Source organism: Abramis brama, assembly GCF_963993115.1.
Source record: "Abramis brama genome assembly, chromosome: 1".
NCBI lineage: Eukaryota > Metazoa > Chordata > Actinopteri > Cypriniformes > Leuciscidae > Abramis > Abramis brama.
In genome coordinates this window covers 76,428,844-76,446,947 of record NC_139963.1, presented here as the reverse complement: position 1 = coordinate 76,446,947, position 18,104 = coordinate 76,428,844, and the positions used below count along the sequence as shown (strand labels likewise).

At 35.6% G+C, this 18,104-nt stretch overlaps 1 long non-coding RNA gene across 1 annotated transcript; it reads left to right on the top strand.

Annotated features, from left to right (window-relative positions):
- Positions 1–4,878: 4,878 nt before the first annotated feature.
- LOC311094257 lies at positions 4,879–5,911 on the top strand. The gene is made up of 2 exons (XR_014608620.1): positions 4,879–5,264; positions 5,674–5,911. It is a non-coding gene; the product is annotated as an uncharacterized lncRNA (long non-coding RNA).
- The last annotated feature ends 12,193 nt before the right edge of the window (positions 5,912–18,104 follow it).

The window sequence follows — 18,104 nt, the reverse complement described above, 5'->3', positions numbered from 1 at the left end:
GAGGAGAGGAGGAAGGGTTGAGAGGGATAAGAGAGGAACAGGGATCAGAGGGCAAGATGAGGGGGTTTCTGCCTTTTAAAAGACCTCTGTTTACGCCTTCTCTTTGGAACGACAGCGAATCAGATCCTCTTTTCTGAAGCGGGAAACAGTTTCTTTGTGTAAAGAAAAACATATGTCTTATGAGCGAAAGGATTCATATTTAGAAATATGATATTTCCTGGAACAAATGCATATTATTGTACTTTGCAGTCAAGATTCAACTCCGTTAGATGGAGAGGATTACAGAGTTATCAAAAATAGAATATAGACGTTGTAGCAACGCACAGATACATTATTGTGCATTAGTATAGGCATTCTAGTAATGTTACAATAGGACATATATGCTTTCCTATGGTTTACACACACCTCTTAACACAAAAAGGGATTATTATAAAGCGTTTATTTCATTAAGTCGTGGTAAACATTAACCAGCGAGATCTGCTTGCACACTTGGAGACATGCTACCAGGCCACATTATTCAACGCTTTCTGAATACGAACATGTACATGCTCAAATGTGTTTTAGAATGAGAGAAACAATCAGGATTCGCTAATTCAGACCATCTGGCTGTCATTGTCATTGTTGCTACACGCTGAAGGTTTATTTGCAACACTCAACTGTGTTTCACTCTCATATAAACCAGGAATAAATTATGCAGTTTTATACTACGGGGCCGTTGAATGCTTGAATCTGATTGGTTGACAAACATTCTAAGGTGTGCATTATTTTCAGGGAAACACATGGCTAAAGTAGTTCCAGCAGGTCCCGCATTACAGCTCCATATCACTTCGCGTAGTTAACCGTAATAACGGAAAATAGGATACAATTCATAACAAGAAAAAGCATTTAGCCCCATGCGCTTGATCTGCAATTTTCAATGTCTAGCTTCACAATCAATGGAAACATGCAGTTTAATTTGAATAAATAAAGTATATTCCTATCTATAATCAATAGAAAATTAAACTGAATATAGGCTAAATAAATGGATAGTCCTGCAGCACGGATTATTATTGCAGATAATATAACAAATGAATAATTATTGATAGGCCTACTTGTTAAACGGGCTGTGTGTTTCATTTATTTGGCTAGTCTACTGTCATCTGTCAATAATAGAAAAAACGAATGAATGAATGAATTAAAACGAATTGAATTAATAAATAAATAATACGCACATGCTTTCTCATTATTGCAACATCTCTCTCTTATAACTGCATAAAGCCGAGGACACACTTTAAAGGGGGGGGGGGGGGTGAAATGTTCATTTTTACTCAATCTCCTGTTAATCTTGAGTACCTATAGAGTAGTATTGCATCCTTCATATCTCCTAAAAGTCTTTAGTTTTATTATATTTATAAAAGAAAGATAGGCTGTACTGAGTTTTTCCGGGAAAAACGAACATCTGGAGGCGGGCCGAGTGTGGGCGAAGCTAAAGCTGTGCCGACGCGCTGATAGCTAACAACAACACACAGAGACATTTGTTTTACTCACCGCCTGCGACCACGAACTTTTATCATTGAGACTGCTCGATCCTTAAGCATTAGACGATCTGCAAATCCGTCGATCTGGGCTTTGTTAATAAAACATTCATCGTCGAAATGCAGGGAACAAACAGTCTACACAACTCGTTTTTGCCCCGGAAAAACAATCTGCATCCACTGTTCCTAACGCTGGGTTCTTTGGGAAGCTTAACATGGTAACATGGCTTTCCCTCACATCCAAAAACACACTTTGGAGACACTATGCAGCGCTGCCGATGATTTCCTGTTGATGTGCGTTGATGTGCGCGGTCTCGCCCTCCTATGGTCGACGTGTGCGCGGGCGAGTTTTTCCGGGAGAAATGCTCATATAAGGAGTTCCACTCTGGTCTACGTTATTAGATCCACGAACAGCCGAAACTTGTACCAACTCGGAAATAAGATTTTCGGCACAGAAATTATCCTTTATTCGTCCAAAATATTTTTAAAAAACTTTGGCCATGTTAAGCATGAGAATCCATCTCTTTAACACTGTAAACAACTCTGAATACATGAAACACCATTTTACCCCCCCCCCCCCCCCCTTAAGGCTGGTTATGAATGTAATTTGATGACTGATCATGTCCAAACGCATGTTCAGCGTGTTCAGTCTGTGTTCAGAGTCGGTGTTTAAAATCTGCTGCAGTCGATGAAAACAGTCAGAGAATGTGTCAGCTAGTCGTGTGTGCCCAGCATTAGTCTGCTATCAGTGGCTCAAACCTCCGTTACTAACTCTAATATGACGTTTTGGAATTAGCAACGGAGGCATGGGATTAGATGCATAAGAAATAGTTTTACATACAAGAGCGTTTTAATGACAAAAACTTTACAAACATCTTGAAATACATAATCTGAAAAATGTTTCGAGGTGTGGTAACTGTAGTATAAGCGGAACTGTACTCCGCTTCGCGTCCTGACCGCATTACCACCTCGGGTGTGCATTATTTTTCTAATAATTTAATTGCCTGTCGTCAATTATTCCTTACATACAGTAATACAGTTATACAGTAATACAGTACACCCTGGTGAAAAAAAAGTATACTTTATTATATTTGAAATATATTCCCTTTTTCAATAGTACATTGCAAATATATTTAAAAAAAAATATACTATCTTTAAATATATTAAAAGTATATTAGCATCATGCTTTTTATCTATTTTTATAATACAACTTTTAACACACTTTAAAATAATAGTACTTTAGTATATTTTCTAAAAATATATTTAAAAGCAAGCATACTTTTAACATATTTCTAACAAGTGCACTATAAGTACATTGGTAATAAATATATGCTTAATTACACTTTTAAGAAATATGCTAAAAACAAGCATAGTTTTAATATATTTCTAACTAGTGCACTATAAGTACATTGGTAATAAATATATGCTTAATTACATTTTTAAGAAATATGCTAAAATCAACATACTTTCAATATATTTCTAACAAGTGCACTATAAGTACATTGGTAATAAATATATGCTTAATTACACTTTTAAGAAATATGCTTAAAACAAGCATACTTTTAATATATTTCTAACTAGTGCACTATAAGTACATTGGTAATAAATATATGCTTAATTACATTTTTAAGAAATATGCTAAAATCAACATACTTTCAATATATTTCTAACAAGTGCACTATAAGTACATTGATAATAAATGTATGCTTAAATACACTTTAAAAAAATGCTAAAAACAAGCATACTTTTAATATATTTCTAACAAGTGCACTATAAGTACATTGGTAATAAATATATGATTAATTACACTTTTAAGAAATATGCTAAAAACAAGCACACTTTTAACATATTTCTAAAAAGTACACTACAAGTCCTTTTAAGTTTTTGTGTATTTAAAGAAAACATACTTATGTTGATCTACTTAAAATAGATTTGAGTATACAGTGTACAAATGGCTACTTTTGTAATTGTGATTTAAGCATTTTTAATTTAAGTTTATACAATGTTAAAGATAGGCACAATGTACAATAAACACAAATCCATTACAAATTTTACATCAACAATCACACCATTGGAACACACAAGAAAATGTGTTTTCTACTGTACAGAAAGTGGCAGCTACTGGATTGTGATGTCACAAGTGGCCGTTTAAAGGGATAGTTCAGGATTTTAGACATGAATCTCTATAGCTTCCCCATAAGCAGTGTGGTGCATTGACCATGACTTACCCCCGACAGCGTCCTGTGAGCCGAGCTCCGGTCCAGTTTTGGTCAAGATGAAATTAGTCCGGCAAGTTTGCTGGGGTCACGGCAATAAAGCTTTTTTCTTCTCAAATCAATATGTGTTCAAAAGAGTGATATATTTGCGTCACTAAAACGTTGTCTATGGAGAGGTATGACCTCGTAATGGCTTGGCACTATTTTCTCCCCTGTCATATCACTGCGCGCTGCCGCTACCTACAGCCAGCTGCGAGCTGCGCAGGCGCACACCACTTTTTCAGTTGTTCGGCAGTGTTTACAGCAGTGTTTACGTGCTCAGAACAGCTACACGAACGAGCTAACATAGCTACTCACCAAGAGCGATCAGTTTGTACAAGCTTTGTAGAAAATGGTGCGGACTTGTGACTATCCGGACTGTACAAACAACTTTCTAACTTTCTTTCCTTTCTAACTCCATCTGGCGTAACTCGTCATCTGTGTATTCAGGTTCGTAAAGATATCCTTTTGGCTGTGTGTCGAAGTCAATGTTGTCATCGTCGCTGCTGTAGTCAGACATGTTATCGTTCTCTTTACGAGCTGTAAACAAAGTGACACGTGCGCGGCTCCCAGCTGGCTGTAGGTAGCGGCAGCGCGCAGTGATATGACGGGGAAGAAAATAGTGCCAAGCCATTACGAGGTCTGACCTCTCCATAGACAGCGGTTTTGTGCTGCAAATATATCACTCTTTTGAACACATATTGATTTGAGAAGAAAAAAACTTTATTGCCGTGACCCCAGCAAACTTGCCGGACTAATTTCATCTTGACCAAAACTTGACCGGAGCTCGGCTCACAGGACGCTGTCGGGGGTAAGTCATGGTCAATGCACCACACTGCTTATGGGGAAGCTATAGAGATTCATGTCTAAAATCCTGAACTATCCCTTTAACATGCAGCCAAGTAAACACTGGCTATATTGCATGGCCAAAAATGGAAGTTCACTCACTAGGGTAGGTAATCCTGTTCAGAAACACTTTTTTATATACTGGGTGAAATGGTCCTTCCATCCTGAGAGTAGTCAATACATTATGTGTTCAGAAAAAGGAATGAAAAAAATCAATCCTCTGTAGCAGCTGCAGGACAGTAAAAACTCTGACCAATCACTGCCATTCGGTGCGAATGTAAAGAACCAATCAGATGCCTTCATGTCTCGTGCCCGAGCCCCACTGCGTGCGCTGCCCTGCATGCACTCATCACATGTCACCGTTCCGGAAACATTCAGCTCACTACACCGAGTAAGCAGGAGTTTGCGGCACAATGGAAGAGAAAATGCAGGAAAATCTACCAATGCCAGCTTTGCTGGTAACTGCTCGCCCTGATAAAAAGCCTAAAAAAAAGAAAATCGGAGGCAGAAAAGGCTGCAACGAAACAGGCACTGGATAAAGCCAGAGAACAAACTTGCGTCAACATTGCAGCATTTGAATGGTGGAGACAACTGAGGGAGCAAAAGTGATGAAAAGCGATGCCGAGGTTGCGTTCTTTCTGCTGAACAGGTAATTATTTGTTTTGCTTCGGGGGGATTTGTTATTTCCATGATATATGTTACATTAGGCCACGTAGCTACTTTTGTAGCTAGTGCTAACTAGCAATGCTAACATTAGCTTCTCTGTCGGTGTAAGCCAGTTGCGTTACAGGTCTGCTTATCTGACTTTTAGGACATGCCATTTTGAACATATTGCACAGCCATAGTCGCAAGTGTCTGCATTATAATTGTGATAAAATGACGTTAATATTGCTTATAAACGGGACAACTGTGGTGATGTGGCATATGTGTTTGGTTAGCTACGAGAAGAAATGTTTGTTACTGTGTGAAATGGAAACAAAGTTTTGTTGTCATTCTTTGTGTGTCTTTGAGATGCAGTAATTATTGTCAGATGTGTAATTGTGATATTCTTCCTAAAGGTAAATCACTGCCAAAGGAGTAGATCACCACAGCAGACGACGCCTCATGCAAAGCCTGACCTGTCAGCCATCCCTGGACACTCCTTTTCTTATATATATTTATTTATTATTTATTATATGTAAATACAGATTGTTTATGACAATCAAAAGCAGCGAAAGTACAGATACTTGTGTAAAAAAGTATTTCTCTTAGGTCTCTCTTGTTCGTTTTAAAAAAAATAAAACAAAAAGTGTTATACCACATTCATTGTCATTATTCATTTAGCATGTAAGGAGGTAAGAAAAGTAATAGCTTGTTTATGCTGAAATGGTAAAGGAAAGGCATTTATCGTTTCAAAATATTTATTCCAACATGACAAAAATACTCTGCTTTCCTGTGACCTGCAGCTGACTCCGACTGTGGATGCGCGTTCATGTTTGTGGGGGCGTAGCTTTGGACGGAGTACTGACGGGAGGGGGTGGAGTTTAGAAGAGGTGCCGCTTTCAAATCTTGCTAGCTCTCCAACATTACCTACTATAGCTTTAAAGGAGAAGTTCACTTTTAAAATGAAAATTCTGTCATCATATACTCACCCTCATGTTGTTTCAAACCTGTATGAATTTCTTTCTTCTGCTGAACAGAAAGGAAGATATTTAGAAGATTATCAGTAACCAGACAGTTTTTGGGTCCCATTGACTTCCATAGTATTTTTTTTCCTACTATGGAAGTCATTGGGACCCAAAAACTGTCTGGTTACTGATAATCTTCTAAATATCTTCTTTTCTGTTCAGCAGAAGAAAGAAATTCATACAGGTTTGAAACAACATGAGGGTGAGTATATGATGACAGAATTTTCATTTTAAAAGTGAACTTCTCCTTTAAAGTATATTGTACAAAGTATAGCTAAGTAATATTTGTTTATTAATGTGCATTTGTTATTGAAGACAAAGTGTGCTATTTGTAGTATTTGGATTAAGCCAAAGGTATTACGGAGAATATCATTTTTACTCAAAAATAATAGACTTGTATATTGCTCGTAATGATTTTGTAATGTACTTGTAACACAGATAAAGTACACTTTATTATCACTTATCAAGTATGTAAATAGTCCCTACACAGGCATAAACTTAAAGTATACTAAGTATACTTGAAGTTGTTCCAATTTAGCACACAAAAGTACACTAAATAGACTTAAAGTTATGCTTTACTACAATTTAAATGCAACTAAAATATACTTAGTACAAAATTAGTTGTTTCAAAATAGCACACTTAAAGTTAACTAATCCTTAACACACTTGAAGTATACTTATAATTAGTGTGGCTGCAAGTATACTTAGTATATATTTTTAATAAATTTACGGTATATTTCTTGTATGTTTCGAAGACACTTGTAATTAATTTGTAATGTACTTGTAACACAAATAAAGTACACTTTAATACACTAATCAAGTATGTAACTAGTCCCTACACAGGCATATACTTAAAATATACTAAATATACTTAAAGTTGTTCCAATTTAGTACACAAAAGTACACTAAACACATTTAAAGTTATGCTTTACTACAACTTCATTACTACTAAAATATACTTAGTACAAAATTAGTTGTTTCAAAATAGCACACTTTAAGTTAACTAATCATTAACACACTTGAAGTATACTAATAATTAGTCTGGCTTCAAGTATACTTAACATATTTTTTTTTCACCAGGGCAGTCTCTTCTCAACTACTGCCACTGTAAACTGTGATGATGAACACAAACTGCAGGTCATGATCTATATGAACATATGATGTTAATGTCCTACAGATGATGCGTCTGAACATTCATCTTCTGCAGCTCCAGTCGCTTCACCAACACTGATTCCAGTCAGAAGCTCAAACTCTGAGAAGACATCAAGCCGAACTACAGCAGCAGATCCTACTCTGGAATATCTATGTATTGGCGGCATCTAAAACACAAAATGTTTCATGTATGAAAACATTCAAATGCACAAATTTTGATGAATCAATATTTCAATTAAAAAAAAAACTGGTACTGCGTTAGATTAAACTGGAAGGGTCATCGTACTTGCATATTGTTGTCCTATTGTTAGTTTAACTGCTTCTGTTGTTCTCATTTGTAAGTCACTTTGGATAAAATCATCTGTAATGTATGTAAATGTAATGCGAGAGACTGATGATGTGTGACAGTGATGACTGCAAACGTGTAAATGCTAGTGAACTAGAACCCCACTTAACATATCTATATCTATGAATGAATAAAGCATCAAATAGATTTATTTTTGGTCAATGGCGATAGTCATTCTCCTCCTGACAGCTTGAGAGTGAAGTAAGAAGATAATAGATGACAGACTCGTGCACATATTCATCATTTCTGTGATGTGAAGCTCCAGTATTATGTGATGATAGTGACACCATAAAGTTTAGAATTTTTTTGTGTGCAAATAACAGCCAGATTTATTTTCATTTATATGAATTTTATGGATATATTTGCCTACAGTGTTGAAAGTCATTCTCTTGTGCTTCATATGTAAACTGCTTTAAATATAATATTAATACAGTAATGGACAGACTCAGACTGTATAATCTCTCTCTGTTCTGTGTGATGGAGCTGATTTGAGGATTCTTGGATCTTGTCTGTTCATTCCTGTTTTTAGCATCTTTTTTTCATTTTGAATGATTGCTATAATTTTCTTAATAAACCATACTGATATGTGTTGGGTTGTATTGGTGGGGGCAATAAATCCTAATGGAATATGTCCCAAACAAACACAATACAAAAAATAATTCTGTAGTGGTTTAAATGGTAAAAGCCAATGGTTACTATTTTAATATAAACCATTGGAATTTCTGTGATGATTTCCAACTTTTTTTAAGCTGGTCTAATCTTCTGTCCTTGTCTAAAGAAATAATTACACACACACATCATGCTTAATGTTTTATTATCAAGGTGAACACATTGAATTCATTAGTATCTGTAAAATTCACCTACATAAATGAGTTTCACAGCACTAACACTGTTTCAGCTATGATCGCCTCAGTAACACGCAATAAACAGGGCGTTACTTGCATTTTATGGTTGTCAGCTTTGTTGCATTTACTTCACCAGGAGATGGTGCTGCAATTTATATTTGAATGAAGCTTCGAGGAATGAACCATTTTCGACACAATTGTATCAGAAAGCAATAATGCTTCGAAACGCTTCATTTGGCCATCACTACCTGTAACAAACTAACATATACAGATAGAATACTGTTATACTCCCACTGTGGGTCACCTCTCTACTGGCAAACCCATGTGCAGCGACGGCTGCCATTTTAAAGCCACTAATTGCCCAGTAGGAAGGGCACTTCCGTTGTCTGTGACATCGCAGGGGGAAATCAGGAAAACTATCATTTCTCAGACATTTTTCTTTGCAATGTTTAGACATGATTTTGTAAGTAACAGTGTGATGGTACATAGGTTGCATGTTCATACCATTTGTTTAAAATATTTGTGTAGTTTTATCATTTATAGAGATTATTATTTATAGAGATTAATAAATACATTATCATTAAGATCATTTATTTATACATGGTATGTTCCAGAAATGTGAGGAGCCTAACTCTATAAAAGGGCTCCTGGTAGCCACTTTTGGAAGAGTGTTTGGAGTGTGGGATCACTCATTGTATTTTTGGGCCTGGATATTGGCATAGCCAGAATACATGTGAACCTCTTATGGATTTATATATATATATATATATATATATATATATATATATATATATATATATATATATATATGTGTGTATATATATGTATGCTTGGGAATCACTTTTGCACCAAAATAAACACTCTGGATTGAAAATTCTTCTCCATCATCATTGATTTTACACCTTCACCGATGGTACACCCTAACAGGGGGTACCACAAGAGCTTGATCGTAGCAACAATTACCATGTCAATTCAGTGGAATGATTTGTATAACTTTATTAGTAGGCTAAAATGTGATATCAGTGAAAAAAATGTCAATAATATATCAATTAAATAACATAGCATTTCTCATTCGCTGAAATTATCATTCTCTTACTGGCCCACGGTGTAACATTGAATAAATCTGGAGTAAATAAATACAATTTCAAGGGATATTTTACCCATAACCTACAATTCTGTGATCATTTACTTATTCTGATGTTGTTCCAAACCTGTATGAGTTTCTTTCTTCTGCTGAACACAAAATAAGATATCTTATAGCTGCAGCTTTCCGTTCCTGCTCATACTTCGGTGTCGCTATGTCAGATGTCAAAACAACGCATTACCATTCAGCAAATAGCACGTAGCAGGCCAAAAATGTCCTTAAAATAAGTTTAATAGTATTGGCAGAATACTGAGCTACAAAACAAATAAGCAGTGCTTAAAATATTGGTTACCCTTACGCAATAAAAATATATTTCTCAATATATTGCGTGACAATACATTTCATGTGTCTCCATATATTGTGAAATTTACATAGTAATATATCATATGATATATTTTATAATAATAAATTATATATGTAAGTTATATATTGCAATATATGGGACAATACTGCAATTATTTCCGTTTTCATATATTGAATAAATAAATATAATTATACTATTTAATATATTGTCATGTATATTTAAATTCATCCCACATTATATGAAATTATATATTGGAAGAGGCATTGTATATATATATGTAAATATATATGTAAAATTATATGCGATAATATACCTCAATTTACAAGATAATATAATCAGATTTATATGGGAACATATGTCATATATATTACATATTATATAATTATCATATTATATATTGTATACATGGTAAATATGAAATAATCTAATGTACAATGTCTGTCGTATATTTTAAAATATAATAGATTGAATAAGACATCAATATAGTTCACTTTAACTGAATGAGGTTTATTTCAAAAGCAGCAGCTGAAGGACAAGTGTTCTTCATTGTAATAAAATACTCTCATCTACTACATATCCATATATTTTCACGGAATGGGTAAAACAGGAAGCGAGGATTCATATGCGTAAAAGGACTTTATTAAATAAAACAAACTTACAAAAAAAAAACTTACAAACAAAACAAACTTACAGACAAAACAAACAAACTTATAAACAAAACAAACTTAAACAAAACAAACTTACAAACAAAACAAACTTAAGCAAAACAAACTTAAAAACAAAACAAACTTACAAACAAAACAAACTTAAAAACAAAACAAACAAACTTAAACAAAACAAACTTACAAACAAAACAAACTTAAAAACAAAACAAACCTAAAAACAAAACAAACTTAAACAAAACAAACTTAAAAACAAAACAAACAAACTTAAACAAAACAAACTTACAAACAAAACAAACTAAACAAACAAAACAAACAAAACAAACTTACAAACAAAACAAACTTAAACAAAACAAACTTACAAACAAAACAAACTTAAACAAAACGAACAAACGTAAACAAAACAAACTTACAAACAAAACAAACTTACAAATCAAACAAACTTAAACAAAACGAACAAACTTAAACAAAACAAACTTACAAACAAAACAAACTTACAAACAAAACAAACTTAAAACAAACTTACAAACAAAACAAACTTGCAAACAAAACAAACTTACAAACCAAACAAACTTACAAACAAAACAAACTTAAACAAAACAAACTTACAAACAAAACAAACTTACAAACAAAACAAACTTAAACAAAACAAACTTACAAACTTACAAACAAAACAAACTTACAAACAAACTTACAAACAAAACAAACTTACAAACTTAAACAAAGCAAACTTAAACAAAACAAACAAACTTACAAAGAAACTTAAACAAAACAAACTTACAAACAAAATAAACAAACTTAAACAAAACAAACTTAAACAAAACAAACTTACAAACAAAACAAACTAACTTAAACAAAACAAACTTAAACAAAACAAACTTAAAAACAAAACAATCTTACAAACAAAACAAACTTACAAACAAAACAAACTTACAAACAAAACAAACAAACTTAAAGAAACTTAAACAAAACAAACTACAAACAAAACAAATTTACAAACAAAACAAACAAAACAAACTTACAAACAAAACAAACTTAAACAAAACAAAACAAACAAACTTAAACAAAACAAACTTAAACAAAACAAACTTACAAACAAAACAAACAAACTTAAAGAAACTTAAACAAAACAAACTACAAACAAAACAAATTTACAAACAAAACAAACAAAACAAACTTACAAACAAAATTAGTTATAGGCTATTTAGGCTTACATTTAAATTTAACTGGAATTTAAATTAAACTGGAAAGAGATAGCAGTAATCTTGGAGAAATTATCTGTAAAAAAAAGGCTAAGTCCTTCCACAGCAGAAAAATATATATTTTTGAATAAAAATCTCTAAAAAAGTGAGACATTGTGGCTTGATTTCTTTTATTAATTTTGCAGGACCAAACTAACATTATGCACAGTGAGTAGCCTATAGGTTACAAGCTTCACATATTAGAAAAATACAATTATAAAAAAAGGGTGACAGAACTGTGACATATATGGCCCATCCATATGGCTATATAATGTAAAATATAATGAATGTCATGCAAAAATTTGGTTTGGACTATTGTTTATCAACCTCGCTGTAAACCTATGCATGAGCTTGCTTAACTCATAAAAAAATACATTGTTTCTATAAAGAAACTCATTCCCCAGAATCCTCCGTGGCGCACACCTGCATTCACTCACGCAATCACTAATCATCATCACCTGCACTCCCTCATTTACCACCCTTTATATTCAGCACTCTCCCTTCACTCCTTGTCTGGTCTCGTCGATGTTCACCTTAACATGACCCACAGACTTCCGAACACTTACCTGGATTACTATCTGCCATTCATCCTCTCCAATCCGTCCTGCCTGCCATCCTGTAGTGGTGGGCAGATCGAGGCTTCGTGAAGCAATGAAACAGTTGAACCAAATGGGCCATATTGTTTCGAGGCTTCGAATCAATCCGACACCCGTCTCAACGGTGACACCTAGTGGTCACTTGCAGGTGTTGATCTGAAACACCCTTGACGAGCCATTCAAAAAATGTGTTTTTTTATTATTGTATTTTTCTAATATGTGAAGCTTGTAACCTATATGCTCCTCACTGTGCATAATGCTATTTTGGTCCTGCAAAATTAATATTAATAAAAGAAATCAAGCCACAATGTCTCACTTTTTTTTTTAGATTTTTATTCAAAAATTTTAATTTCTCTGCTGTGGAAGGACTTAGCCTACTATGTCACTATATCACCAAAAATCCGCTATCTCAAAATCAAACTCCTCTCACAAAAACCCACGAGGTCAATATGCGTTGATTTCACTTCTATACTGTGCGATTGTGTGGTCTGTAGTGTTCCCGACCGTGTCAGTCAAACGCTGATTCGGCGGACCACACCTGGGGTCCGTTCTTCGTACGTCGCTAACTCACTTAGCTGGATTTGATTGTTGGCGATTTGGCATGATCTTGGATTGTTTGGTTCTTCAACGCTCATCCTGGACTTGCTGTCATAGCAACAGGTGCGCAATCTTAAACCTGCTCGCGAGCAGGCTTATTTCATGTTAACAGGATTAGATCCCGGCTTTATAAGCGGAGCTGATACGGGAAGTCCAGCGCAGCGCGATATAGCCTAGTGCACTTTCTGAGATATATATTTTTTTTTTCTCGTGATTCGTGAGATTTGTTTTTTGTCGCTTTTAGGTTTAAAAAACAGTTTTAGTTTTTTTGTGGCATTTCCAAGCCACTTAAGACCCAATGTTGTAAAGCTTTTTTTTAGGCTATATCATAATCTTTTTATGAAGATCATACAATCATGGCCATGCTGATTACAGTATGTCACTCAGGCTTATAGGCTAGACCAGGGGTGGGCAAACTACGGCCCGCGGGCCACATACGGCCCGTTAGGCTGTTTAATCCGGCCCGTCGAGTAGAAATGACTACAGCCTTAACTTAATGCAGCAAAAAATATTTTACAGTGTAGGCTACTAAGATCTTTTCTATTTTTTTCTCAGCCTTTTTCTTGGTTGCTTTTATAAACAGACAACCATTTATTTAACAGCGCCTTTTATAAAAGAGACTATAATATAACTAAAAATTACCATTATGTAGAATATTTTTGTACTTCACTTTTATTTGCTCCCATGTTCTAGTGTGGTGACTCTGACATTACAATGCACAAAGTAATTATATTATTAAAATACAAAAATATAGGCTAATAAGTGATAAAAACATCTAACATGTCCACTTCTAACGGATTTAAATGGTCTGCTACTTTTTGCCAGCCCTCTCTCCGCCGGATCATGATTCGCACAATGAAATCATCTTGGATGTGTCATTTGATCTCGGATGTAATAAGCAACGTACGAAGAACGGGCCCCTGATGAAACACTTAGTGAAACACTTTGAGGCTTTGTTTGGCCATAGTCACGTGGCATGTGTGTTTTGAATCACGCTTCGGATCAGTGTTTCGAAACATCTGCGCTTCGGGATCTCGCAAAGCTTCGGAACGACTGTTTCGCGTCAGCCATCCCTACCATCCTGTTCTGCCTTCAGCCCGACATCATCTGCAAAGAGAAAAGACAAAGACATTACCAACCAGCTAAGCATCCACTGTTTTTCTGTGTTTCTGTTACTCACCATCTGTCTGCATCTCCACACTTCCTGCAAATAAACTATTAACCTTACCATCTTGTCTGCATCCTCTGTAAACGCTGACACATACATGCAATAATGTAATACAGTTTTGTTTGTATATCAATGTATTTTAATAATATGAATCAATATATAGCAATAGGTTGTCCATCCATATATTGCTATATATTTTCAAATATATGAGGAAGTTTCTGATACATTGAAATATATTTTCTAATGTATTGCAATATAAATTCTAGTATATTGCAATATATTTTTGTTTCGTAAGGGCATGACAAGAAAAAATCACCACAGACATCTAAACCCGGCTTAAATCTTTCTTTTTTTCATTGTGTTGACCTGATTACCACTCGATATTGATATTAAAGTCTGTTTTTATTCTTTCTAATAGAAAAGACACAGAAACGAAGTTCCTGAACCGAATGATATAAGAATCAGCAGTGTTGTTGCACGAAATAAACCCAGAGACGATTGAAATCAATGTTTAGGAAGTCCACGTCAGTTTTCAATAAAATCCTTAATTTCAGTATTTATCATGTTATAAATGAAAATGTAAGTATTGCATCTCAAAACCATTGGTATAATCTATCATTTACAGCAATAAACACACATGGCCTAATTTTGTCATTACTACTTTGACACTCGTTAACTCATAATTCGATTCTGCGACTTTAGCCGGGGTTTCACATGCGGGGTCACAATGGTCCCTAATGCCGAGTTCAGACTGCGTGATTTTAGCCCCGATTTTGGCTCGCTGACAGGTTTCGGCAAATCACAGGCAAATCGGTGCTCGTTCACGCGAGTGACAATCACACAGTGTGAATGAGCAAAGACGCGATATGAGAGAATCGCCGACGAGTCGCCGACACTCATGAGATATTTGGCATGCTAAATATCTGGACCTGTCAGCGATTCATAATCCTGCTGTGTGAAAGTGTTCTGACTGAAAACTACATCGGCGATGACCGACAGCCAATGAGAGAGCAAGATACAGAGCAGTGGGGAGGAGTAATAGACCAGAATATCAGTATTTTAATAGATATATTTACAATTATATCAAACAGAAACAAAGCACAAACATTTGCTTGACCAGCAGCAACAGCAGCACATTGCAACATTATTTATTTACCCCCAACTCTCTTTGCAGAACACCATTTCCTCATACATAATGTTTTTCTTTTTCTCCTTTTCGATGCAAATCAGTGCACAGAAAATTTGGATCGCAAGCTTCTTGCAGGTTATAATTTTTAATAACAATATCAAACTCGCGCGAGAACTGCGGTCTTACACACGCGGGATTTTGCGTTATTTCCTGATAACTTCTCGAGGGTGTTTGGTTGCGAAACGTAGTTTGCGGACCAGACAGAAGTTGTCGGCGATTCTTCCTCCTGAAAGTCATGCAGTGTGAAACCTCCTGTCGCCGATGCATCGTGCAGTGTGAACACACCAGCAACTGAATGTTACCCTGGATAGTCATGCAGTGTGAAAAGAACAGTGACCCGACTATTTTGAAAATCGTGCAGTCTGAACTCGGCATTAGTCTCCTTTCCTGAGATGTTTGTTAGTAATATGTTAATTCCCCTTCATGAGCTGGTAATGTATCTGTAAGTCCACTGAAGCGAGTTGTAGTTGAGAAGGCGCTTCAATAACCGAGAGCTAGATATTGGGTCTTAAACACCTCACGACACCCTGAAGGAGCCACTGAGAGGTCAGACTTGAAGCACTGTTCCTGAGATGCTCTTCTTGGTGGTTAACTGTAAGCAGCAGACAGATCCAGCAAGAGGAGAACTGAGGATTCGGAGGCTCCTCTTGCCAGTCTCAGAGCTTCAATAACCGAGAGCAGGGCCGTCTCAGTTTAGTGGCGCTTCTGAAGCCAGACTGGTTGTTGTCCAGGAGGATGTTCTGTGTGAGAAATGTAGATAGTTGGTCGAAAACGACTCGTTCAAGTGTTTTAGCAAAGTGGTCCAGAAGTTCAGTGAGGCGGAAGTTAAATCAGTGGTGCTTGAGAAATACATCCCAGATCTTCCAGAGCATTTGTAGTGTTGATAAAGGAGTCTGGATCTAATATATTTCTCAAGGCTGGAGAGAGTAAAGCAGAACGTTATAATCCATGTGTAGAAACTCCCTGAAGACAGTTAATATCTGCTTTACAGACGCTCATGTGCAAATGCAGGTTTATTTTACCAAGCTGATGCCAATAATTACTTTACAATACTTTTAAAATCTGTTTTATAATTCAGGAAACTGCTAAAATAAGGAAGGGAGACTAACAGCAATGCTCTCGTGTGCAAAAGAATATCTTAACTGAACTGTGTTCAGAGCAGATGTGTGTTGAGATAGTGCGGTTCACAATACGCATGTAAAGCAGCACTTCACTGTGGCATCGTGTCTCTATACAGCAACTCTAGCAGGATTTAATCACTCAGTTGATCAGGACAGAGGAAGCTAATAACCACAGGAGGAGCTGATGATGATTAAAGGAGGAGCTGTAACTATATGTGGCCTGGTATGTGAGTTAGTGACAACACCGGACACAGCATGAAAAATCTATACTTGAAACAGTGTTAATTATGCAAAATTTGGGAAATTAGAGTAGAAAAGCTTGTGTGCAGTGATTGAAATCATTAAAGTTTGTTTCTCACATCAACATGAGTCTTTCTATCTCTCTTGTTCTCAGTCACAACATTATACAAATCAAATACAAAAACTGGCTAACATAGACAACGGTAGCAGCCTCTCATTCTAGACAAATAATGATAACATTTATCAGCACAGAAGGCCAAATAAAGCTGCTTATGTTACATGAAAAATACAGGGAAATTAAATTATTTACCAAACAAAAACCGCATGACACACACACACACACACATTAAGAATCAGTGTACAAGTCTCAACAACAGCAACAATCAACAAAATATTCAGATAAACAGATCATCTTGGACTGTCACAAAACAAGCCACTAAACAAATCACAAGAACTACAGCTACAAATGAAAATACTAAGACATTGCATCTGCATCATTTATTCATGCCGCAATGCATGCTGGGAGTCTTTGATTTGTGGTTCCCATCATGCACTGCAACATTAGGCTTTATGTTTATTGTCACCAGTGATGTCTGTGACATAAAGTAATTGTAGTCTAACTACAAGTATATTTAAATGTAATGTACTCTAATTACAAGTACTGGTACTATATATTTGGAATCTGATTATTTAATCCGGATGTTCCTGGATACCGGGTTTACATCCAACACATAAACACATAAATCAATCTCAGACATAATCATAATCTGTTTAAATTAAACATTGCCCTTACCTTTCAGATTAGGGATGTCTGATGTCGATTCAGGGTCCTCGGCGGAGCACACACACACACCCGCGCACAGACACACACCAGCGCACAGACACACACCCGCGCACACACACACACACACACACACACATGGCAGAGCCTCGAACCTGATCAATCTGGAGTTTGAATGCACTGGGCATTTGCTAGCATTAATATTTCATTACTAAATTCATGAAATAATAACAGGGAAAATTACTCTGAGACTTGTTTAACAAGTTTTACGAATCACCACAACATGACTTTGTTTTATTAAAAAGATTCAGAATAATAAACACATGAGAGTCTTCACCCGAGTTGTGGACCCGAAAAAACCCTCACAAAAACCCTCTTTTTTGGGCCGCCTTCTATCTATGGGCTGTCATCTTAGTACAGTTAATTCCCTTATAAG